This window comes from Pteropus medius, unplaced genomic scaffold (assembly GCF_902729225.1).
Source record: "Pteropus medius unplaced genomic scaffold, Ma_sr-lr_union100, whole genome shotgun sequence".
NCBI classification, from domain to species: Eukaryota; Metazoa; Chordata; class Mammalia; order Chiroptera; family Pteropodidae; genus Pteropus; species Pteropus medius.
Window position 1 is genome coordinate 17,023,074 of NW_024349799.1, and position 26,281 is coordinate 17,049,354.

At 45.4% G+C, this 26,281-nt stretch overlaps 1 long non-coding RNA gene and 1 pseudogene across 1 annotated transcript; both read right to left on the reverse strand.

The window, feature by feature from the left end:
• Positions 1-264: 264 nt before the first annotated feature.
• LOC120621090 (uncharacterized) lies at positions 265-5,336 on the reverse strand. The gene is made up of 3 exons (XR_005658081.1): positions 5,226-5,336; positions 5,050-5,153; positions 265-569 (listed from the first exon to the last, which is right to left on the reverse strand). It is a non-coding gene; the product is annotated as an uncharacterized LOC120621090 (long non-coding RNA).
• A 4,675-nt stretch (positions 5,337-10,011) lies between these two features.
• LOC120621379 (uncharacterized) lies at positions 10,012-10,130 on the reverse strand (annotated as a pseudogene).
• Positions 10,131-26,281: the final 16,151 nt, after the last annotated feature.

The following is a 26,281-nucleotide window of genomic DNA, read 5'->3' on the forward strand; positions in this document are numbered from 1 at the left end:
GTTATCTGAAGTACAGCAGTGGGAGAGCAGAGAGGAAAATCAAGTCCACGTGAAACAAGAAATTGGGACAAGATACCACATGGTGCCAGAGAGAGAGGCAGCGACAGAGACAGAGACAATGACTCCCAAGTTCCTCAAGAGCCTCACTATACTCCCACCTTTGTCTCCCTCAGATTCCACAGGGTACAATTTTGTGCCCTTCCCATAGATCTGCCTTTTTTACAGTTCAAACAGCTTTCTGTCTTTTGCAGCCAAAGGGTTCTTCCTGGAAAGAGGCACATAGACCTAACTTTAAATCTGACCTTGGCCTCTTATAGGTTGTGTGGCATTGGGCAAGTCATGTCAGCCCTCTGAGTCTCACCTTGCTCATCTGTAATTATTAGTTAGGGTAAGCCAACTGCTATAACAAGGTCACCCAAAAATGCGTAGGGACTTAAGCATCATAGAAATTTATTTCTCAGTCATGAAAAGTCTAAAGCAGATGTTCTGCTTGGTGGAGTGGTGGTACTGAGACCAGGCTCCTTGTTTTATGGCTCTGCCATCTTCAACATGGCTCCAAGTTCACCATACTCGTATGTATCAAACCCGTGGAAGGAGAAAGAGCATGGAGGATAGCAATCAGTATATGAACCAGGAGGTGGTGACATCATTTATTCTCAAATTCCATTAGTTAGAATTTAGTCACATGGCCACGTCTAACTGCAAAAGTAGCTGGGAAATGTAGTCTAGCTGTGCTCAAAAAGAAAACAGATCTGGTGAACAGGTAGTCTTAGCCGTATGTAGAGATAATAACAGTTCTCTCCCAGAGTTGATGAAGCAGGTTGCACATCCAGCATTGGTCCTCCTTGCTTGGTTTTCTTTTCTTCCATGCCCTTCCTTCAATCCTTATTATTCCCATAGAACTGATCCCATCTCCTAGATACAGGAGTGAGCTCATGACTCTTTCCTACCAAATAATGGGCCTACAACTCCTCGGTTATAGAGATTAATTGGTTCAAGATGAGCATGTGACCAGAAGTCAGCCAATCAGAGCCATCAACTTGGATCTTTGTTAGAATGTTGGGGAAAATATTTTCATTCTATCCCTAAAGTGGTGGTGAAGCTGGTGTAATGTAAGCTTGGAGCTGCTGGCAGCCATCTTGCCACCATGAGGGTAGAATTTGGTTGCCAACGAAGCTACCACAAAGAGAAGCAGAGATGGAGAAAGGCAGATTTCTGATGACACCTATCTGATATAGATCCATTCCTAGTTTTTTCAGTTATGTGAGTCAGTAAATTCCCTTTTCAGTTGGGTCTCCACCATGTGAAAATGAAAGAGTTGACCCTTAAAGAGCTGTTGTGAGAACTAACTGATGAATGTTGGTAAAGCAAAGTGTCTAGAAGTAGTACGTGTTCAATAAATGGTTTCTGGTATTATTATTATGAGAATGAGAAAGAGACTTACCGTGGAGATTGAGAAGAAGCTGCCGGCGAAGTGGGTGGAGAACATGGGGCCAAGAGAGGAAGGTTTCCCAGAAGTCCCTGCTGTGGACCTTGTCCTAGAGCCTCCTTGGTTGGCACTAGTGCCATGCCCTAGCACCCTGACTGGCCTCAGGCCACCTAAGCTGAGCACTCACCATGTGCTAGGCCCAGGGCTAAGTTCTTGTCGTACATCATTTCACTGAATCCTCAGAACAATGCTGGGATAAGTTCTAGCAGAGTCAGCTTCATGGGCATGCAAACTGTGCCATCGCACTGGGCCCGGGGGTCAGAAAGGCCCTGTGTTTGGTTTAATGCACTGCTATCACTGTCTTGAAATTCTTAACAATTTTCTCTCTGAACTTGGTCTTCGTAGGTGAAGTCAATGAAGCATATGTGTGAGCAGGGAGGACATGCATAATATGCTGTCCCATTCAAACAGAGCATTTGTGATGCTCCATGAGCACAGAATTCTGGTGGACTCATGATGTGTGGGAGTTCAATGAGACTCAAATCGGTATAAGGGAAAATGTGTAAGCTGAGTAAGTGGGGGTGCTGACAGCCCCGAGAGGCCACGCTTTCCTTCGTACCAAAACTTGCTTCAAATGCAGAAAGAAGGCAGCGTGTTCTAAGAAACACAAGGGATCATGGAACCCTTCCATACCTTTCTTATTCCCTACATTTGCCAACCACTTATATTAAAAAATGATGCCCCAGAAGGAAAGGGAAAGATAGGGCAACCCACAGCTCCTTTTCCTGACTCATCAGTAGAGAGTGGGGGTAGGATGTGTGCATGTCAAGAAGTGAAATAAGAACAGGTTGGTAAGTGTTGTGCATGCAGCACTTCCACTGTTCTGGTGAAAACTAAATACGCGCGCGTGAGCTATGAAATACGACTTGCATAATTTTAGTGACTACACAGATGAGTGAAGTGCTCTCATTTTGCATGTAAAATGGATGTTGTACAAAACAAAAACGACTGGTAAAATTCACGTTAATAATTTAAATTTTGAATTTTTCTTTTCTTAGATTAAATAGCAATTAAAAAAAAAAATCATGACCAGTAAAGATGAGACTGAAGAAGAAAGGAAAAGTCTTCGTATTTTAGTACCTTTAATGGCACTTTTTCCCCTTTTTGTTGACAGGGACTCCACATTTTTATTTTGCCCTCGGGCCTGCAAATTATGTAGCCAGCCTTGTTCTCATTTTGTGGGGAAAAAGAGTTTTCTGAGTTTCCAAGAGCCTAGGAAACTTGCCCAAGGGCTCTCAGCTGGGATTCGAACCTGGGCTCGTCTGACCCCAGAGCCCAGGCTCCCAAAGACCCCACCAGCCTGCCCGTCTGGGAGTCCCTCCGAAAGTACGAGATCAACGGGGCTTTGACTGGGTGCAGAAGGGTGTTCTTCTGTATGCTCCATTACCCCAGCCTCCCCCTTAATGTAACTGCTTGAGCTCAGGCCCCACCTTCTCTCTTTAGCTGGACTTTCCTACAGCCTCCTCCAGGGCCTCCCTGCCTCCAGACTTACCTCTATATATCAAGATTGCCTGACTGAGTTGGTGCTTTCTTTACTTCACCCCTCTGCTCAAGAACCTTCCTTAGCTCCCTATTATCAGCAGCATAAAGTCCAAACTCTCCAATCCAGCAATCACAGCCCTTTACTAGTTGGCTCCTACTCATGTGCAGGCAAAATTGGTCTCGAAATTCCCCAAATTGGCCTTGAGCATTCTAGCTTCACCCCTTTGTTTATGCTGTTCTCCTGGCCTAGACCGCTCTTCCAGCTCCTCTCCCTAGAGTTTCTCTTCACTTTGCAAACTCATTTCCTTGGCTACCCCAACTCTGTGTATTCAATGCTCTTAACTGTGCACTGTTGACTGGCTCTCAACGAAGCCACACGGATCAAGGCCTACATCCCCATTGTGCACAAGAGGAAACTGAGGCCCAGAAAGAGGATGGGACTCAAACAGGGATGAGGAGCCAAGAAGGCCAAGGAAGAGCTTCAGCTGGAACTCCCAGGCCAGGCATCCTGTCCATGTGCTGATGGCTTTCCGCAGTGTTCAGCTGCTGGGATGCCTCTGCTGGGCCAGGGCCAGGGAGGTCTCCTCCAAGGCCAGGGAGTGAACTTAGGACAGCCTGGCCTCATGGGGCTCCACCCCCACCCTAGGGCAATAGTTCAGGGGACAAGTGCCAGGCCAGAGTTTGGGAGGGTTGGAAACAGGAGGACTGGGTTCTGACCCTGTTGTTGTCACAGCTTACTTCCTCCCTCCTCCAGCCTCCTTCTCTTCCTTCCTTCCTTCCTTCCTTCCTTCCCTTCCTTCCTTCTTCCTTCCTTCCTTCGCTTCTTCTTCATGCTCTCCACTCCCTCCCTCCACTCCTTTCCTCTCTCCTCTCCCTTCCTTCTTTCTTTCCTTCTCAAATACTTATCGAGGACCCAGAATGCGCCAGACACAGTGCTGGGCCCTGGAGAGATGGTCCTTGTTCTCCCTGAGCTCATACCCGGGAATAGAGCAGGTCACCGATCCCAAGTAACCACCCTTAGAAACAGACTGCAGGGTGGCCAGTGGTGCTTTGAGAACATGACAGAAAGCGGGGATTTCTTCCAGTCAGGGAGATCAAGAAGCGACACTTCTGCTGAAATCTGAAGGAACAGGGGAGGGAAAGGTGTTCCGGGCTGAAGGAACAGCCAGGGGAAAGTCGACTTGGCCTTGAGGCCTTAGAAGTGCCTACCCATCTCTGCGCCTCAGTCTCCCTGTCTGTCAGGTCAGTGCAGGCCGTGGGAGTGGCTGAGCCAGTGGCCATCCTTAGAGAAGACAGAGTTGCCCTCTAATCACCCCACTTTGATTTGTAAATGGGTTTGACTCAAAATGCAAATGGCCCTGGAGACTTGAGGATCTCCCTTCCTCTTCCCCAGGTTCATGGGGGCCCAGAGGGCAGGTGTCCCAGGCTCCCTAACACCCTGCTGTCCATTGTCTTAGCCCCCATCCCCACTCATTTTGACAGCCTGCCTCTGGAAAGGGGGCAGAGAAGACTGGCTCCCAGCTGTTCAGGGTGGGAGACCCTCATATGTGCTACCTCTACCTGCCCCCAACCCCAAGTTCTTCTATTTCAATCGTTTAGGCTTGGGAACCACTGTTCAAATCCCTGATACATCCCACCAACCCTCTTGGATCCAGGGCCCCACCTGGCCTGGAGCCACCCACCAACCCTGTGCCCCTAGCCTTTCCCTGTCCTCTAAGATGGGGATCCACACCCTCTCACCTCCCCTCAGCCCTGCCCTCAGGGGGCATCCAGCTTCCTCTGCCCACCATTCATCCTCACCACTTCCTTCCTCCATGTTGCCACATTAGGGCCACATCTAGTTCCCTGCACACAATGGGAAGATCTTCGCTCATGCTGTCACCTCTATTTAGAACACCACTCTTTCAGTGCTCATTCCTACTACTCCTTTAGTCCCGGAAGCCACCCCTCACCCTTAAAGCCAACAGGGCTCCCATAGCCTTCATGAACCCTCCAAGCTCACAGTACCCTGGTGTTCATTGTCTGCCTGCTCCCCTGTCTGTAGACCCCCTTGAGGGCACGCACCTGGCCCCACTCACCTCGGTTCCCAGGAGGTGTCAGAGAGGGTGTTTCAGTGACTGAATTAATGCAGGAAAACTCCAGGGCCTCTTCCTGGGAAGGGAGCACACTGGCCTTTAGGGACCTGGGGAAGTAGAGACTTTGTCAGCAGCAGGACAGAGCAGGCACCCAGGACCTCTCCACTAGCCCAGGATACCTGGACCATTGCATTTTCGCCTGAGGGGCCTGGCCTCCTACCCCTTGCATCCACCTCTACAAGAATGTCCTGCACAGGGTGGGGGTGGGGGCCTTGGTCCAGGCTTCTCGCTCCTCAGCTCCTTGAAGCAACTTCCTGTTCTTGCCCCCTTATCTCCCCGGCCAGGCTGAAGAGAGGAAGTTGTCCTCTCCCTACCAATGGTGGACAGAGACACCCTCTCGACCTCAGGAAGGGGGGAGCGGATCATGTGAGGGTGTGCCTCCTCCTTCTAGGCCTGCCTCTTCTTGCTGCTGCTACCAGATTCCTCTTCCTAAAGCAACCAGCTGCTATTTTCATGCTGCCTTCTGCAGCTCCCTATGATCTTTAAAATCAACTCCTCAGCTTGACAGCCTTATCTGGTGCCCCTGGCCCCTCAGCACCTTATACTTCAGTCACTTTGACCTGTTTCTCCATTTCTGCTCCAAGATTTCCTTCCTTCCTGTCTTCGCCGGTGCGGGGTCCTGTACTGGATAACTTGTTCTTCTCATCTTTACCTGTCTAAACCCTCCTCACTCTTGAAAGCCAGGCTCAAATGCTGCCTGCTCCAAAAAGTCCTCTTTGACCCCTCAGGAGCCAGTGACCTGTGTCTCCTGAGTGGCCCAGTGTTTGTGTGCTTCTCCATATTTGCCTGAATTCTCATCTGCAGCACCCAGCTGCGTGTCACTCCAGGACAGGAGCTGCATCTGAATGATCTCAAAGTCTCTATGGGGGAGGCCCAGTGCCTGAAGGCCACATTGTAAAGATGCCCTCTAGTCTGGGAATCTCCCGAGGCTGAAACTGTGTCTGTAACACTCATCATTGCATCTCGGTGCCTAGCACCTGGTCTGGCATTTACTAGACTCTCAGAGATATTAGTTAAATGAACAAGGCTCTAGCCGACGCAATAAGAGTAGAAAAGGAAAGGAGATACAAATACTAGAAAGTGAAAGAACAAATGAGTATCATCACATTCTCGAGCTGTGACATTCTCACCACAGGATATATTAAGAGTTAGCACGCCCATTGTACGCACAGGGGTTTAAGGCCCAGCAAGGGGCTGGAATTTGCCCAGGTCACACAGCAGGCTGGGTTCCTTCTTAGCTCTGTGTTACTTTCTCTGCCACGGTGTCTGGCACAAATGCATAGTCTCTCTGCTAGTCTGTGCCTATCAGCACCTTGGCCAATGAGGTGAAAGGCCCTGCCTGGCAAGGAGGGGGCTCCAGTTCCAGGCCATGCTTGACCAGTCTGCCTGTAGCGCCTCAGCTGGCAGTGGATTATAAGAAGATAAAACACAAAACCCCTATTTGCCTTTTAAATTGTTATACCTGACCAGCCTTGTAAGCCTCAGGCACAACTTGAAAAGGAATTTGAGACTTGGAATTTGCTTCCTGGTATGGGGAAAGGCCTTTGGCTTGGGGGCACCTGAGGGCAAGGCTTGTCTTGGTCAGTCCCTTAGCCTGGAGAGCTATTCCTGGCCCCTGATTCAGCCTTACCCAGAGGGTGCCTCCCAGGCCTGGGGCTAGGCTAGGGGGGCTGGTGAACTCCTGGAGCAAGGCTGGGCCCTCCTGGGAATCTGAGAAAGAACCCACTCCCCTCCGGACCCAGGGTCTCTGTGATGCGAGGGTGGGGCAGATGGTATCTAGAGCTCACAGGTCCCTAGGAACTTGCTCACACTGCCCACACAGGAGCAAATCAAGATGAAGTGGCAGGAGACCCGGGCTTGCCCTTGGCTCCTGGACTAGTGACAGAGGAAAAACTCAGATCTCTATTTGTGGGCCCCTCACTGCCTGTAGTCATGGTTTCCCTGACAACACTGGCCTGTCCTTTACCTTCTCAGGGCCCAGCTGTCCTGACTTTCCCTCCTCGGTGCCCTTTTGCGCCTCTCATCAGCAGTGCCAGGTCTCCGCCCTGGTGTTCCCTACGTGGCGGCCAGCCCAACTCCCTGGGGATATCCTGTCATTGTGGCCAAGAGCCTGGGCGCTGCCTCTTGCCAGGTCAGTCCCAGTACTCTGGGTCCCTTCCACGTCCCCAGGTGGGGCCAAGAGAGGTTAGGGAAGCTGGCAAAGGCACCCAGATCCCCACTGTGGCAGAGCTGGGCACTGTGCCTAAGACACCTGACACCTGGGCCATGGTCAGCCCCTGGGCAGACGCACAGGCGGGGCTCTCTGCCCTCTTGCCAGCTCTTTGGGTGACCTTGGCATGTCCTCTATTTCTCTGGGCTCCCTCCCTGAGGTCGTGACTTATGGCAGACCCGGCCCAGGCCCAGCAGACCAAGGGCATCTGTGTGACCAGTGAGTATGGTCCCTCTCAGAGTGGCTGGGTATGCTGGCCTGGTCGTCTACAGTGGGGGTTGGTGGTAGGTGGGGAGCTTCACTTGGGCTTCATCCTCTGGCCTCAAAAACCACACTCCATGAAAATGCCCAAATTTGCAAGTTGGGTTCCATTTGCCTTTAATTCCATGGTGTTAGCCTCACCTTATTTGCATACCCAAATCAGCCTAAGCCCTCCTGGGTCTCTTATTCCTAAAGCCAGCTGCTGAGGTGGAGGAGAGGATTGTATCCTGAAGAAGAATCTGCCTCGGGTACCTCACAGCACTATCTTTTCTGTGGGCATAAAATAGCAAAAGTGAATGAGAGCTGAGTGCCTGCTAAGTGCCAGGCATCAGGCTGAGTGCACTGCTTAATCTTCACAAGTAGCCTTTAGAGCTGGTTCTCTCATTCTCCTACTTTATAGAGCTGCACAATGAGGTAGAGGCCACACAATTGGTACCTGGCGAGAGCAGGGCTTTGAACCAAGGCCATCTGGCCCCAGAGCCCAAGCTATTAACCACTGTGCTAAGGACAGAAAGAAGAGTGTCCAGGTCCCCAAATAGTACAAGACTGGGCTCTGGCTCAAAACCCCTGCTCATGACCACTGAGTTAAATGGTCTAGTGAAAGCTCTGAGGATGGGCTGGGGTCCTTCTTGGCCCTCAACATGCCCTCAGCACCTTCTTCAAGGTCCCTGAGATAGTAATCACCCTTGACTAGGAAAAGAACTCCACCTGAGAAGTCCATGGGCTTTAGTTTTTAATCTTAGTTCTGCTGTGTGGCCTTGGACAAGTGACTTCACCTCTCTGAGCCCCAGTTTTCACAGCTGTAAAATGGGAAACAGGTCATTACGAGTGCTAAGTCAGCTGATGAATGTAGAGGGGTATGCATGGGCCTGTTGGGCCACAGATGCTCAGGGCTCATCTTTTTCTTGCATCCACTCCCAGGGACTCAGCCTGGTTCTACTCTCTGTTCCCCAGACACACTCTCTCTGATCAGACTGTCTGTGACCTGACCAGGAAGTTGGCTAAGGGCAATACCCACCCAGATCCTGGAGGCAAGACGCCAATAGGCAGGAACAAAGAATTTTCCATCGCTCCACAGTTAATGAGGAACTAACACTCTTTGAGGCCTCAATTATTCTTTCACCCTCCTCTCCTTCCCCCAGATTTCCATCATTGATATTTACATTGGAATTCTTCCCAGGACTTCAGGAACCCAGCACGGGTAAATGGAAAACAGTATACAAGAAGGGATAGGTGTAGTTTTTAAAGATACTGTTGGCAAGTTTGCACTCTTGGTTTTAAAACATCTTATAAAACAGCAAGTATCAAAACTGAATGATTTTGTATTCAAAGCAATTCAACTGAGCTTCTGTCAATTGGAAGACACTGCTGAAATACAAAGACAGAGAAGACGTGGTCCCTTCTTCCCCCAAGAGGCTCATGGCTTGGGGTGGTTATACTCAGATAGCAGGTACCTAAGGGCATATGGCAATTAAGAGCACACTCTCAGGAGACAGATCTGCGATTAAACCCCCACTATCATTACCAGTCGTGTGATCTTGGGAAAGTTACTAAACAGGACCGAGTCTCAGTTTCATCATTTGCAAAAAGGGAATAAAAATAAGGCCCACTTCAGTGGACTGTTGTGAGCCTGAGAAAATACGTGGCATTGTTAGCTGGCTACCCCATACAGGTGCCCCCTTTCTGCTAACAGAGTTCTGATTTTGCTCTAGGTAGCAAAGTGTCCCAGCCCAGTACACGAATCATAAATAGTTTAAGCCAATCTCAGCAATGCCTATCCTCTTTTCCAGTTCGAGGACAGCAATGTGACCCATGTATGGCCAACGAGGTTTAAGGGGAAGTCTGCTGGGGGCTTCCTGAATAAAATATGGAGGATGAAGCCTTTGCTTTACCTGCTTCCTGCCTGTGAAGTGTTAGGATACCTGGAGCTGCAGCAGCTATTCTTGTGGCCATGAGGCATCCAGCTTGAGGATGTGAAGCCCATCCTCAAGGATAAAATGGCGTGCAAAATAAACCATCTTTGTTCTCAATAACATATAAATAATAGTTTCCGGGATATGAGGTATTTAGGGTACACATAAAAAATACTTAGGGCAGAAGGTTTTCATAAATGTACTATGGTCTTCTAACCTTCACAGAGAAAACCTTTATGAAGCCTTCTCAGGCAAACTTTATCCACCTTTACTCAGTATGTGTTACAGTCAACCCAGACCAATGAGTCAGTCAATCCATTTGTCAAGAAACAAATCTGAGGATGGCCAAGTGGAAGGAGGTTGGCAGAGGGGGATTTGGGGGCTGCAGAACACCTGAGATGACCGATGTCCAGACTTCTTGCTATGAGAGATGATTTATTTTTATTTATTTTATTTAAAAAATTGTTTTAGGCGAGGCAACCCTTGGTCGACCTCACAGATTGCAAGGATCTTGTCAGCTTATGCCTACAGCATCTGGTCTTCCTAGGTGGTCTCCCATCCAAGTACTAACCAGGCCTGACCCTGCTTAGCTTCCAAGATCAGATGGGATTGGGCTTGTTCAGGGTGGCATGGCCATAGACTGAGAGATAATTTTAAAAGCACTTGTTCAAAGCAACTGGGAGATGGGTTGTCTGCTCCCTTCAGCTGAATGCACCCTGTGATATAGGTCCTTAGCATCATGTTTAGCACATGGTAAGTGCTCAATAAATGCCAGCTGTGACCTTACAGAGAAGTCACAGCACATTACACATTCATCGCAATGTGCTGAGTAGACAGGGAGGGAAAGAGGAAGGAAGAGTATAAATGCTGTGGGTGACTCTACTTGCCTTTCCATTAAATAGGTGAGTCTGCTTCCCTGAGCATCTCTCAGGACCTTGGGGTATAAACACGGCCTTGGGTGTGGGCTCCACTGGAGAAACCAAGACTTCTCCAAGCCTGGCAAGAAAGACAGTGGTCTGGAACCAGCAAGTGATGGCATCCAGATCTCCACCCCTTTCTGGAGAGTTTCAAGGGTAATTTCACTCATCCTCGGGTTTTGCCTTGTGCTCTGACTTTGGGATGGTAGAAGAAACAAACCTGGGCATTGTGTTTGAATCAGAATGGCTGGAGTTACCCCAGCTGGATGGAACAGCTGGACAGAAGCCAGCAGACTGAGGGGCTGACACCCTCCCCTGCAGGTTTCCCAGGGAGAACAAAGAAAGGAAAAGGGAGAAACACAGCTCACTTAGAACCTCAGTGATTAATTGCAGTCTTAATTTATGAACGAACTAACGCTGTTCCCTACAACAGACCTGCCTGAGACTTCATGCAGTGTCCCAGCCCGGAGTTCATATAGGCTATGGGGTGAAACAATTTCCCACCTCAAGAAATGGCTGAATTTTACATTAAATATCAGTGACAGCAGGGAGGGTCTGGGACTGTGATAAAGGGCAGCGCCCATTCAAGATGATTCCTATTTGGGGTCTTGGCTCCCAAGGCTTTCTGGCTAGCTCTGCATTGTAAATATTCCAAATTGTTTTGTTTTGTTTTGTTTTTAACAGGAGGCAGTGTGCTATGGAGGCTAAGAGCACAGGCTGATGCATTGCTGCCTTGGGGAGTTATGGGGAAGGAGGCTGTGGCTCTCTGTTCCTTATCCTATAAATGACGATGCAGTGCAACCCCGGATATCTGACCTGGAAACGGCTGCCGAGTCTCTTTCTCCCATATCCACCTGCACAGGTGGGACGCAAAGCCGCAGAGACCAGGGACTTTCCCAAGATGAAACGGCGAGGCTCGGGGGAGATGAGAGGAATCCAAGTATCGATGAAACAGGGAATGTTGTCAGTGAGAAGATAAATGAGGGCAAATGAAAACAATACCTGTTTGTATGATGACATTTTCTGCCATAAATGCCAAGAGAACAGCCACAGAATAAGAACCATGTGGGAAGGGGAGGGTATTGGCAGCAGCCACACACTCTTGCTCTTGTATGGCAGTGTTGGGATCTGGCACTGGCTGAACCAGTGCCTGTGACAGAGGGACAACCCACCCCAGCCAGGTGCACATGGAGCAAGTTGTTGCTGGGGGAAGTAGAGAATCTGACCGGCAATAAAAGAAAGGTAAATGCATACAGCCTGAGGGTTCCCTTACAGGCCAATTAAACTAATAAAAACTAGATGAGAATAATAAAACACAGTCTTGTCAGGGTTGGGAGGAAACAGGTGCACTGCTAGGCTCTTGGGCGTCACTAAACACTGTCTTGTCTTTCTAGAAAACCCTCTAGCCCCGTGCAGCGTGGTCTATGCGCTTTGATCTGATCTTTCTACCCTGAGAAAATATAACCTCTCCCAGCCTCTTCCCCCACACCCCTACCATCACCCACCTTCCCAGGAAGACGCTGAACAATTTTCAGCTCCAGTTCCATTCTGTGTGCATGTGTTTTCCTTTGGCCTCCTGAGCAGAGTCTGCTCTGGACCTTTTCCTCTGACCCAGGCCCAACTCAAATCTCAGTAAATTCACATCATATGGAACCCTGATGGTTGGACAGTAAAGTGTCAAGCCCTGGACACCATGGACCTTGCTCCGCCAGCTCTGCCCATGGGCCCATGTGCAAATTCTAGCTGTGGCCCTAATCAGGGGCAGGAGTGCCCTTGCCCTAAGCTGACAGGTATGCAATATGCTAATGTCTGTGAATCCACATTAGAGCCCTTACTTTGGCTTCCTCCTTCAGAATGCAACGCCCCCTCCACAGGAGAGGTCCCTCCCTGGGGACCCGGTTGGGGGGTAGGGGGGACAGAATGAGAGCAGGAGTTGTGGAAGAAGGGAAGGGGCTGGGAAGGCCCCGTGCCAACCATTGCCTTGATTGTGTTGCTGGGGCTTCCTCAATCATAGCTGCAGGGCCACCAGCTCGAGTCTTGGCCCATCTTCCCATTTGCTGTGTGAGCTTTGGCAAGTCCTGCCCTTCTTGGGCCTGCCTTCTTTTTTGAGGCATCTTCTTCTCCAAGGGAACTTGGAGCACTTGTTACAGGATATTCAGACCCCTGCCCAAGCCAGGGACAGATACCCAGACCCGTGATTAGATGGCTGGCCCTGGCCTGCCCTCAGGCCCTCACCCTCACATCCCCCGCTTCCTGCCCTTCCCTCTAGGCCTGGAAGCCAGGGGGTCCTCACTCCATGCTGCATTGGGACCACACCTGCTCTGCAAATTCTGGCAGAATCTAGTCCCTCTCTGGACCTCAGTTTCCCCTTTTGCACAGCGGCTGGGGAATGGGGATGTATAGGTGGGATCAGGTGGTCTCTAAGGCTCTCTCCTTCCTTCCAAGCCTGTGGTGTTTTCACAATGCTTTAGGTAGAAACTTTGGCTCAAAAGAAACCTTCCACAGAGTTGGCATTGGGTATGGAGGTGGAAGGGGGGTGAGGGTAGGGATGGGGAGGGAGGCAGAGCCCCACTTGCTCCCCTATAATCCCTAAGAAGACTGAGCCCTGGTCAGCTGCTGGGTCTTGGGCAGTCCCTGCCCCTCTGGCCTCAGTCACTTCATCAGCACAGTGAGGGATGAATAGGATGGTCTTACCAGATCCTTGAATCTCACTTTCTTCAGGGCCTCACAAAACCTCCCCAGCTGCACCTTGGGCCTCCTCACGCCCTGCCCCGCCATGGCCCCCACACTTCCACCAGCCCTCGCCCAACAGAACTCTCCTGCTTTGCTTTCATCCCTCTACCCCGGCCTCCTTGGTCCCCTCAGACCCTTAGTCTTAGTGAGTGATGGAGACCAGCAAGAAGCCAGCCACATTCCTGGGATCTTCCAGAGAAAAGGAAAGGGGCATCCAGAAGGTTCCATGGATCCAGCAGAGAGTCTGAGCTAGACGTGGTGGATGAGCCAGGTCTCTTTCAATTGCAAGGGACAGAAACCCAATGTAAATGAACTAAAGCACAAAAGGAAAATTATTGACTCATTTCACTGAAAAGTCCAGGGGACGAGATGACTAAATAAAGGGTTTTCAAATTATGCCTTTAGGAATTTATTTCTCTCCACCTCTGGGCTGTTTCCTCTGTGATGGTTCTGTTTTCAAGAGGATTCTCTCCTCGTGGTGGTAAAATGGCTGCCAGCATTCCATCTAACATCTCACTTACATGTCCACCCCAGAGGAAGGAGATTCTCTTTGCCAACAATTTCATCAAAAACCCCTGATTTGAGTCTCATATTGGGCTCCCACAAGACATGGGTCTTGTGCTCATTCCTGAACGAATCCTTGTAATGCTCCAGTTGGCTATATGGAGTCATGTGCTCTGAAGGTGTGGGGTACAGGAAGGGGGAAAAGGTCAACGCAGAAGCTGAGGTCGGGGTGGTTCCCCAAAGGATAGTCAAGGTGCTGAAGTAGGAGGAGGGAGGCTGAGCAAGCAGGCACACAGAGGCCACCACGGCTGTGGGAGTATGCCAGGTTGGGGACCTCCTCTTGGGGGCACTAAGAGGGGTTCAGCTCTGTATGAACCGCTGTGACAGTCCTGGAGAGGAGGGGAGGGGAGGAGGCTCCAAGGCCCCAAGGAGACTCAGCAGTGCAGACCACCTCAGGGAAGAGGTACAAGGGCACAGAGTGAGTGCTGAGTGAGGAGCAGCCTGGACACAACGCCTCATGGGATGACGCAGGGCTAGGTGAGGGCCCGTGGCCTTGAACAAATCTCCCTCCTGGGAGGCTGGAAGACTCTTGAGGGAAATGTTTTTCCTTCAAGATCCTTATTCTTAGAAACAGGAAGTGGTAGCTTCCCGAGACCAAACCGACCTCATCCCCAAGCTCTGGGAGGGTTCAGGCTCCAGCTACTTCCAGAGACATGTGGCCACACCTCATGTAAGGAAGCACAGTTAGGAAAGCCACAGCTTGCCTCTCTCCCCAGTTCTAATCTCAGAGTGAATCATCATCCACTTAAAGGTGCCCCTTCACTAGGCCATTAGTAAGGAAGGACAGGTAGTATATCATAAGTTTTATCCATCCCACTGAATCTCTGATTTTAACACCTTCTGAGTGTGACTACCTCCCATGTGCTCACACTGCCCATGGGCTCATGTATTCTGTGTGCCGATGTCTCCCAGGTACTAACATCATCCTGGAGATTGTGAAGGGCTTTAACGAAACAGCACGAAGTGGTCCTTGGAACTACACTCAGTTCCCCCTGGGTATTGGTGTCTCCTTGCTCTGGGCATCAGTCAAGGTCAAGGTCTGGAATATGAAGGATTAGGACTGTCTGCAAACCTCCTTTTAGTTCAGAAAGAAATACCTGCTGTTTCTCTGCAGGCATCTCTGGCTGGGAGAGCAGAGAGCATGGCAGCCAGAGCTGAGAGGCCAGGGTGCTGCCCTCGGCCCTGGCCCTGGCTCGCTGGGTGACCTCGGGGAACTCCTTGAGCGTCAGATCTCTTCAGGCCACCCACTAGGTCCTCTGGATCTGTCTTGGCAGATTCCTGGCTCCAAAGTGAGTCTGGGCCAAGCCACAGCCTCCCTCCCATGGCCTCCACTGCCACCTCCACCCAGCAGTTCCCATGGCTGCATCCCCTGGTTCTCTGTTTACTCAGCTCGGTGTGTGATTTTTCCACAACCGACCATTGAGAATACAATGCCAGCTTCCCCCCAAGGAGGTGCTACAGAGCCCACGCCCGTGGCCAAACAGCGGATATGACTGCAGCCGGGGGAGGGGGAGGCAGAGGCTGACACCAGCCATCTCAGACTCTTATGGTCCCTGAACCAAGACTCGGCCTCCTGTGAGGGTGCAGACAGCCCGGGTCAGAACGGGCTCCATCCTCAGAAACACATGGGAAACCCTGAGTAAGTCACCTCCCCTTAGAAATGACTTCAGGGCTGTAAAATGGGTCACATGCCAGCCTGGAGGTAGCAGTGAGGCTTCACGCAGCCACAGGTGAGAAGGGTCTGCCTCGGCTCCTCCCAGAGAGGCAGCCCGAGAGGCAAAGGGTTGGGGAGTCCCTGCAGCGAATGCTTCCTGCCACACCTGGCTCCAAGCCAAGCACAGCTTGGCCACGCTCAGGTCAAACCGATAACGTGGCCTTTGCCCTGGCCTCCTGTCCCCAGCCCGGAGCAGGCCTGGGTTAAAACACCAAGACACAAATCCTAAGCTTCATTGGGTTTTGTGCTCATAAGTGTACATACCAGCACTGTAAAACGTCTCAGGATGGAAATATTAGGAGATAAGTGTCATTAAACATCTTGGGTACCTGCTCCTTGATTTTCCTAGGACAATATACGAACTGCTACTTGGCATGCAGTATGTGCTGGGTATCGTCTAAGCACTTTGCATGACTTGACTCACTTTATTCTCCCTGAAGTTTTCATCCTTTGACAGTTTATCCGAGGGTTCAGAGCCTCAGAGGCTCAGAGAGGTTAAGTGACTTGCCCAAGATCACACACGTTTGTGGTAGGTCCAGGAGCTGAACTCTGACAGTTGGGTCCCTGGATTCATGAGCCTGAATACTGCACTATTGCCTGAAAACACTGACATTTTTTTGAGGTGAGGGGTGGGACCGATTTTTTTCAGGAGACAAGGACAGACAACCAGGCACTCAAAGCCTCTGTCACCCTCTGAGGATCCTTATCATCAGGGCTGTCCAGGCCAGGTGGGCGAGGAGTCCTAGGCTCCAGAGCTCCTCCTGTCTCCTCTCCCAGCCTCACCCCGACCCTAGACTCCCTGGCGCTCGGCCTAGCTTACCCTTCCCCCATCGGTCAGTGGTGGGCTTCCCCTCTCCCCCAGCCAGCCTGCCTAACCTGGTCTCTTCATTTCGGTGCCCTCCTACCACCCCAGCTTATTTCCCCTCTCATTTCCCTTGCTCTGTCTTCTTGTCCTGTCTTACTCATGATATTCCTTTCTCCTAGTCTGTCTTTCCCCATCTTCTCAGACCCAAACCATCCTGGCCTGAATTGGGTCTGGCATTTAGTAGATCTGTCCTCTCTAAAATGGTGTGAGTGTGCCCTCTCTTCAAGGTTCTCAGGGCAGTTGGGAGACGCTGACCCCAAGGTCAGTGTGTCTGGGACAACTGGATATCCACATGCAAAGGATGAAGTTGAACCCTTACGTCATAGCATATACAAAAAAAAATAACTCTAAATCAATCAAAGAACTAATACTATAAAATTCTTAGAAGAAAACGGGTAAATTTTCATAACCTTGAATTTGACAACGGTTTCTTCGATATGACACTAAAAACAGAAGCAACAAAAGAAAAAAATAAATTGGATTTCACCAAAATTGAAAACTTTTCTGCATCAAAGAAACTATTAAGAGAGTAAAAGGACAAATTACAGCATGGGAGAAAAAATGTGCAAGTCGTATGTCTAATAAGGGTCTAGTGTCCAAAAGTCACAAGATAAAGAGTTATCTTACTTTTACTCAAAAATTTTTGGAGAGAACATTCTTTTAATGTTAAGACATAATGGTAGAGAATACAAAATTTATACAAAGTTTAGGCTACCATGGGAAATACTAAGAATTTAGAACCTGAAGTCAAGCATTTGTGGGAATATGAGCTCAACTTCTTGTTCTCTGTCAGTGAGAGATTTGCATGAGAAAGTTTCCAAAACCGGCAGGACTTTATGGCCGGAAGGACCTAGAGGGCTATCTTGTGGGGCAGGCTGGAGGGGAGACCACAGGCAAGGCCAGCTACCAGGTGGAAGGCTGGTCTTTACTGGGCAGTGGACTCTGAGAAGGAGACACAGTCTGCTTCATCACCACCACGTCTCTGGACCTAGCACAGCACGTGGCTCCTGGCTCACGGAATTAGTTAGGTCTCTTTTGGTTGCAAGCGACAGAAACCCATCTCAGAGTGGTTGTGCAAAAATAGGAAACTCTTGGCTTATGTGACTGAAAAGTCCAAGATAGGTGGCCTCAGTTTGGCTGTACCAGGAGACAAAACATCACTGGACTTTATTCTTAGACAGGCTCTTGATGAGGCTGCAGAAGCTCCAGCAGCTCCAGGCGGATATTCCCTTCTCCCAGCGACCCCAGTAGGGAGAAAACATCTCTTTCTTCATAGTTACTGCAAAAGCCCTGGGACAGTTTCATTGGAATGACTTAGGCCACATGCCCAACCCTGCACCGATCACTGTAACAAGGGAATGGAAGGCTCTGATTGGCGAGGCCTGGGTCATATGCCTACTATTGCTGGGTGAGCCACAAGGAGAGAAAAATTCCAATGAGAGGAGAGAAAATGGCAAGAACAGAGGCTCAGGTTGCAATGCTCACATAAATACAGGTAGAAAGAAATACATAGGCCTAAATCCTAAATGCTTAGTTCAGTGGAGAGTGGGGCTTGAGGCTGACCAGGCCAGCAGGGCCGGTGTGTGGGGCTCACTGTCCAGGGCAGTGTGGTGACACAGGCCCGGGGGGCTGCCCAGGGTCAGGGCTCTGTGAGAAAAGGGCAGCTCCTGTTTGTTCCAAGCTCCCAGTGCCTCTCAGGCAACCTGGAAAAACACAATTCCCCAAGCAGGAAACCCGCTGCATATTCCAGCCTGGAGCCCAGAAAGCCAAACCCTGTGACAAATTTAAAAACAAAACTTGAAAAAGCAAACTCTCACAATAGAACATTTTAAAAAAAAAAACTTGATTTTTTATTATTTAAGTACTATGCATTGATTGCAGAAAAAAATTTCAAAATACAGATAAGCAAAACATGGTAAAATTGCCCGTAATCTTGCCGTTAGTGATGATCGATGTTAATATTTTATTGCAAATTTTGTCAGACTTTTCTGTATAGGTAAAAAATATTTTTTCTTACATAAATGGGACTATTGACATTATTTATAACTTTTTTATTCATTTAATAATATGTTGTGAACATTTTATATGTCATACATACACTATTTATTATTTAAAATACCTGCATAGTATTTAATCTTATTTAATAAGTTCTCTAACGTTTTTAAGGTTTCTGGTGCCATAAAAGACACATCTCAGCACATTGGCAATTATTCCACAGACAAATTTCTAGAAGGGGAGCAGCAGGTGCAAAGGGCTCGCTCCATTAAAGCTCTGACCACGCTCCTGAGGCTACTGAGGACAGGAGACTAGGAGACTCAGGCTCGCTCCCTGCCAGCACAGCGGTGCCTGGTGATCTACACCCACCTGCGTGCAGCTTTACCCATTTTTTTAATCCTTGTCAATCCGGTAGGTGAACATTTGCATCTTTTTTTTTTTTCATTTTGATTACCTGTGCAGGCGAACATTTATCATTTGCTTATTGGTCATTTGTATTTTTTGTTTTGGGAATTGTCAGTTTCTGGCACTTGGCTATTTTTCTATCGGTGAGTTGATCTTTATCTTACTGATTTGTAAGGGTTCCTTGTAGAGGATGGAAAACAACCCTTTGTTGTATATGTTGTAGCTGTTTTTCCAGTTTGTCATTGATCTCTATCTTTATGCTGGTATCACACTGTCTTGAAATTCTGTCACTTTGTAGTAACTTGAAATTAAGGGTGCGAATTCTCCAGTGTTGTTCTTTCTCAGCATTATTTTGGCTATTCAGGGTCCCTTGTAATTCCATATGAATTTTAGGATCAATTTGCCAATTCTTCAAAGCAGTAAGATTGGAATCTAACAGAGATTGTACTGAAACTATAGATCCGCTTGGGGAGTATTGCTATCTTAACAGCAATGAGCCTTCTGATTATAAACATGAGATTTTTTTTTTTTTTCTATTTATCTAGGTCTTCTTTATGTTCTTTGAACAATATTTTGTGATTTTCATACTATGAATTTTGCACTCCTTTTTAAAAATTTACTTTTAAGTATTTCATTCTTTTTGATACTATTGTTATTGAAATTGTTTTTTAATTTCATTTTCAGATTGTTCATTGCATGTGTATAGAACTATGACTGATATTTATATATTGATCTTGTATCCTGCAACCTTGCTTGAATTCATTAGTTCTAGTAGTTTTTTTGGTGGATTGTTTCAGATTTTCCATATACAAGACCAAGTCATCTGCAAATAAGGTTTTACTTCTTCTTTTCCAATCTGGATGCCATTTATTTTTTTTTCTTGCCTAATTGCCCTGACTAGAACCACCAGTGTTGAACATCAGGGGTGAGAGTGAACACGCTTGAGCTGTTCCTGTCTTTCACTAGTAAGTATGGTATCAGTGGGTTTTTCATAGATGCTCTTTACCAAGTTGAGGATGTTCTTTTATTCCTCGTTTACTGTTTTTATAATGAAAGAGTGTTAGATTTTGTCAAATACTTTTTCTGTGACTTTTGTTTTTTATTCTATTGATATGGTGTATTACATTAATTGATTTTCAGATGTTAAACCAACTTTGCACTCCTATGATAAATTCTACTTGGTCATGGTGTACAAGTATCTTTCTAAATGTGGATTTGGTTTGCTAGTATTTTGTTTAGGATTTCTGTATCCATATTCACAAGTTACTGGGCTGTAGTTTTCTTGAGATGTCTTCACTGGTTTTGTTGTCAAAGTAATATTGGTCTCATAGAATGAGTTGGAAAGTATTCCCTCCACTTCTATTTTTGAAGGAGTTTGTGAGGAATTGGTTTTAATTCTTCTCTAAATTTTGGTAGAATTCCTCAGTGGAGCCATCAGGTCCTAAGCTTTTCTTTGTGAGCAGTGCTTTGATTACTAATTTAATCTCGTTATAGATTTTCTATTTCTTCTTGAGGCAGTTTCAGTAGTTTTTATTGTTATAGAAACTTGTTCATTTTATCTGTTATCTAATTTATTGGCATACAATTGTTCTTTTTATTTCTGTAATGTTGATAGTAATTTTCCCTCTTTCATTTCTGATTCTAGAAATTTGAATCTTTTTTATTTTCCTGATCAACCCAGCTAAAGGTTGGTTAATTTTGTCGATCTTTTCAAAGAACCATCACTTAGTTTCATTAATTTTCTGTTTTTCTATTCTCTATTTCATTTATTTCTACTCTAATTTTTATTCTTCATCCTGTAGGCTTAATTTGCTCTTATTTTATCATTGTCTTAAAGTGGAAGGTTAGATTATTGAATCAAGATCATTGTATAGCATTTAGAGTTATAAAACTCTCTCTAAGCACTGCTCTTTGGTATTTTGCATCTTCATTTTTATTTGTGTAAATTTCTAAGTTTTTTTTTGGTTTCTTGTTTGATCCATCGGTTGTTTAGGAGTATATTGCTTAATTTCCATATATTCGTGAATTCCCAAATTTCTCTCAACAGAAAAACAATTTATTTCTAATTTCATTTCACTATGATTGGAGAACACATTTTGTATTATTTATATCCTTTTAAATTTATTGAAGTTTGTTTTATGGCCTAGCATAGAACCTGTAATGGAGAATATTGTGCACTTCAGAAAATGTATATTCTGTTGCCGTTGAGTGAAGTGCTATATAGATGTCTGTTAGGTCAAGTTGATTTATACTGTTATTCGAGTCTTTATTTTCCTTACTGATCTCCTGCCTCATTTTTCTATCTATTATTGAAAATGTAGTCTTAAAGTATCTGACTGTTATTGTTGAATTGTCTATTTCTCCCTTCATTTCTATTGGGTTTTGCTTTATGTATTTTGGTTTTCTGTTATTAGGTACGTATATGTTTATAATTGTTATATCGTCCTGGTGGGTTGGCACTGTCATCATTATAAAATGTCCCTCTATAGCTCTAGTAGAATTTTTTCTTTTTTGCTTTAAAGACTATTTTGTCTTCGTATAGTCACTCCAGCTTTCTTGTGGTTGCTATCTGTATATCTTTCTCAATCCCTTTATTTTAAACCTATTTATATTTTTAAATCTAAAGTTTTCTCCTATAGGCAGCATAAAGTTGGATCTTGATTTTTATCCAGTCTGATAATTTCTCTTTTGATTGCATTATTCAATCCATTCACATTTAAAGTTATTATTGCTTTAGCTGGATTTGTATCTGCTAATTTGCTTTTTGTTTTCCATATCCTTCTTGTCTTCTTTGCTTCTCTATTTCCTCTTGCATTAAGTGAATATTTTCTAATGTAGTATTTCAATTTCTTTAATGGTATTTTCACTACATATTTTTTGCAATATTTCCTTAGTTGTTCTATGGCTTAGCTTACTACATATATCTTAACTTAGAATCAGTTTCAGATTATATTAGCTAATGCCAGTGAGATATAGAAACATTACTCCTTTATAGCTGTATTCCTTTCCCCTCCTTGTTGCATTGTTGTTTTACATATTGCATCTACAGATATTACAAACCCAACAACAGCTATAATTATCACGTTACATTTTTTTAACTTTTAAGGATGCTGAGAAAAAGATGGAGAGCAAGAATATCTTTATAGCTTTTGTTATATTCATCTTTTATTTATAATTTCTGGTTCTATTCATTTGTGCCTGTAGATTTGAGTTACCATCTGGAGTCATTTCCTTAGCCCAATACAGCTTTGCTCCCACTCATCTCCTTTTCCTGTTTTTGGCAAATATATTATATTTCTATATGTAATAGACCCAACAATGCATTATTACATATTGTTTTATACAACTGATTTTTAAAATCAGTTAAGAAAAATATTTATTTATATTGTTTTTTATAATTACATAATTACCTACACCAGTGCTCTTTGTCTTTTTATATGGATTCAAATTACTGTCTGGGGTCACTTGCTTTCAGCTATTAATCTTATTGGAATCCCTTCTAGGTAATTCATAATCTTTCTCTTGTTGCTTTCAAGATTCTCTCCTTGACTTTCAGCTTTTTGTTGTAGTTATGTGTCTGTTATGGATCTCTTTATGGTCTTACTACTTGGACTTTATTGAGGTTCCTGGAGGTGTAGATTTTTTTCAACCAAACTTGAGAAATTCTCAGCCATTATTTCTATAAATATTTTTTTTCTTCTTTCTATCCCTCCTCTCCTTCTAGTACTCCCATTTCACATATACAGGTGCACTTTATATTTTCCTACATTTCTCTGAGGCTCTGTTTATTTTCCTTTATTCTTTTTTCTCTCTGAATCTCAAATTATATAATCTCTATCAATCTACCTTCAAGTACACCAATTCTTTCTTCTGCCAGTTCAAATCTACTGTTGAGCCTCCAGTGAAAAATGAAGTTTTGCATTTCAGCTATTGTACTTATCAGCTCCAGAATTTATAGATGGTTCTTTTAAAATAAATTCTACTTATCGATATTCTCTCTCACTGTTCTTACCAAATTTTAGTAGATTTTCTCAAATAAATGTTTCTTCATTTGCTGCATGTCCTTAGGACTATGTCCAGAGACTTTAAATGGTTGTTTGTTTGTTTTTAAAATAATTTTACCAGTTTCATTAGGAAGTGAGTCTGTGGAGCCCTTCATGTTGTCATGCCAGAAGGACTCTCTACAGCTTATTTATCTGATCCTCCACTAGCGGATACTTTGGTCTTTTGTTTTTTTCTCCTACCAACAAGCAGCAGTGCACATTGTGATACACATTTGCGCATGTCCTAAAATTTCTGCAGGATAAATTCTTAGTTGTAAAAATGCTGGGTTAAGGGTAAATGCATTCAACATTTGGATAGATCCTGCCAAATTGTCCTCCAGAAAGGTTGGACCAATCTGCACACCCAGCAACAATGTGGGAGAGAGGATCTGGGTACAGTAGAATTTTCTGGTTTTTGCCAATCACATGGATAAATCAATTATGTTGATTTACATTTCAATTATGAATGAGATTGCACATATTTTCACGTGTTTTTGCCAGATGTATTACTTTCTCTGGAATTTATATTTGTATAAAGTGAGAAATAGGAATCAAACCTTATTATACTGTTTTTCAAATATAATCCAACATGTTTACAAGCTTTCCTTCCCTTTGCAATTGTTCTAATTTTTGTATAGTCAAGAGTTGTCCAACTTTTATGGTTCCTATCTTTGCCATCATACCAATTGCCATTGTCCCTGTTGGGCAGAGATTTTCATGTCTAACTATCCATGGCCTCCCTTGGTCAGGGCCTCACTCGTTCTTATAAGACTCTTCTCTTATTTAAGGAGCAGTCCAGGGCCAGCTCCCTCAGCAGAGAGTCAAAGACAGAGTGGCTATTTATGGGAGTGATGGTGAACCTGCCGACATTGTGACTGACATGTCTAGGATCTACATTCATCCACTTTTTCTTTTTTTCTAATTTGTTATTTTATTTTTTAATCTTCATTTATTCCTTTCTGTTATCTTGCCTAGGTTTATTTTACTTTCTGATTTCTAACTTCTTGACATAAAATTTTAGTTTATTTAATTTTGCTTTCTTTGTATTAATAAAATATGCACTTATAGTTATGATTTTACTACCCCCACCACACACATAATTTATACATACATATAAATATTTTATATATATATATATATATATATATATTGTTGTTGTTCATTAACTGAAAAATGAATGTGTGGCTTTATACTGGTTTGGATTCTCTTTTTTCACCAAAGAATGACTTAGAATAGTTTCATTCCCTTCCCTTATCTTTCCTTCCCTTCCCTTCCCTTTCCTTATTCTGGTGGTTAGATTTTTAAACCTTATGTTGATAACATCTGGCTCTATAGCATATAACTGTGCTTTAAATTTGTCATTGAGATATAATTCATATAACATAAAATTCACCATTTAAAATACGATTCAGTAGTTTTTATCATGTTCACCATATTGTACAACTATGTCCACTATAGCAAATATAAACAACTTTTGGTCCAGTTTAATTTTTTTGTCTTGAATTATATTGCTAAATATTAAATGACCCTGATTTTCTGTTTGTATCTGCTTGATAGACTTGTGCTCATTCTTTTCCATTTAAACTTTTCTTTTTAAATTAGTCATTTTTGGATGTTTCTCTCCACTTCTGTGATAAAGTTCTACACTCACTAATGGCTAAGCTGCCTGCCACATTCTGGGCACTTTGCATGGCAGGGTAGTTGAGTGGTTGAGCAGATATGTTGATGTAAGTCATGAGGGTGCATGGGGATCTCCCAGGTACACCTTCTGCCCAGTTGTCATGGATGTTGTGTTGCTTAGCAGTTCTTGGATGACAACCTGCAAACTCATGGGTCTCCCAAGTAGCTTTTAAAACATTTAGTAAAATCATGGCTAGAAAACATCAATTAACAACTTAGGGAAGGCTTACATAAAGAGACAGTGAGAGGCTCTCTCCACTGAGGAATCAGAGGTGGTCAGCAGTCACGTTGAAGAGAACCATCACCTGGTTTTTCACCTTCATCTTCACCTTTGTGAAAGCCCAAGAGGGAAGCAGAGCAGGGGAGTGAGGGGGAAAGACTTGGCATGGTAGATGGGGAGAGGCAGACTAACCTGACATGAGCCCCTGGAATTCATCTTTGCCTGGAGCCAGATACAACTCTTGGACTTTTCAGTTTTGTAAGTCAATAAATTCTCTTTTAAAATTAAGTTGGTTTGGAGTGGGTTTAACTTGCAACTGAAGAAGTCCCAGTGAATCTGGGGCAGTGCCCCCAAAGTTAGTCTGTCACCTCGCTGGGCATGAGCAAAGCTTCGTACACAAGAATCCCTAGAAAGGAGAATAACTTGGTAATGGCTGCAGCTTAATGCCATCTGTGGCTTGACTGCACACTGTCAGGAGCCTTTTTATTTCCAGAACTTTTACATATTTATTTTCTACATAATGTTCATACCAATGTGATGAGAAAGAGAACTAGAACATTTTTCAACCTATTGGAACCAAATTGTTGCATACATTTGTATCAGAAATGCTTTCAGTTTTAAGAAACACCTCTCTCTCTCTCTCTCACACACACACACACACACACACACGTCTGGAGGCTGGCAGTTCTAGGGTTCATTCATTGCTCAAATAATGTAATTAAGGAGTCAGATTATTTTCCTTCTGCTCCAACCGCTTCATGTTTTCTCAATATGGATGCAAAATTGTTGTGGGAGTGCAAAGCATCACACTCTCTCACCACACTCAAAGGGAACATAGGGGCCAGTGCAAAATCTCTTCCCCAAAGCCTCCCTACAGGCTTCAGCTTCTCTTTAGTCAGAACTGGGGACACACACACACACACACACCTGCAGAAGGGGCTGCGGAAGTGAGCATTCAATAGAAATGAGATTATTACCGAGAGAGATTTAAACCAATCATGACTTTTCTCATGAGTTAGTATTAGTTCCTATCTTTCTTGAGATTAAAGTACCTCCTGTCATCACCTGCAAAAAGCTGGATCTGTTAGCAGGGAAGGGGAATGGGTAGGAAAAAGGCAGTTAGGTAAGAGACAGGGTCCGCCGCAGGCATAGAGTGCCCACCATGTTTAGATTTGGCCCCAATCTGAAAGCCTGGGTATCTAAGCCCCAACACCTATAATGCTGATTTGTTGAGTGAATGGGCATGTACATGTAGTGGTGACAGCTTTGGCGCTAGGCATCAGAACTGAGCTAGTCCAGCGCTGCCACCAGTTTCTGTGTGATTCCAAACTGACCTCTCACAGCTTCCAGTTCTTCTCAAATGAGGAAGCTCTGCTGGTTAAACTGTCTCCCTTCTGTTCTAAAAAGCTCCAGTTCACATTGCCTTTGAATGTTTCAATCTTCTATTGTTTACTCATGGGTCATTCTCAGCAGGTAACATTCAGCACCTCTGCTCCTCCTGCTTCTAGCCAAGCAAAGACAGTCAGTCATACCAGCAGTGTGGGGATCAGAGAGAGCAAACAGCCTGGTTCTCCAGACCGGCTTTTCAGAGTAAAGGCCCAGTGTACTCAGGGGACATGGTGAGGCAGGAGAGAGCAAGAATGTTACTACCAAGTC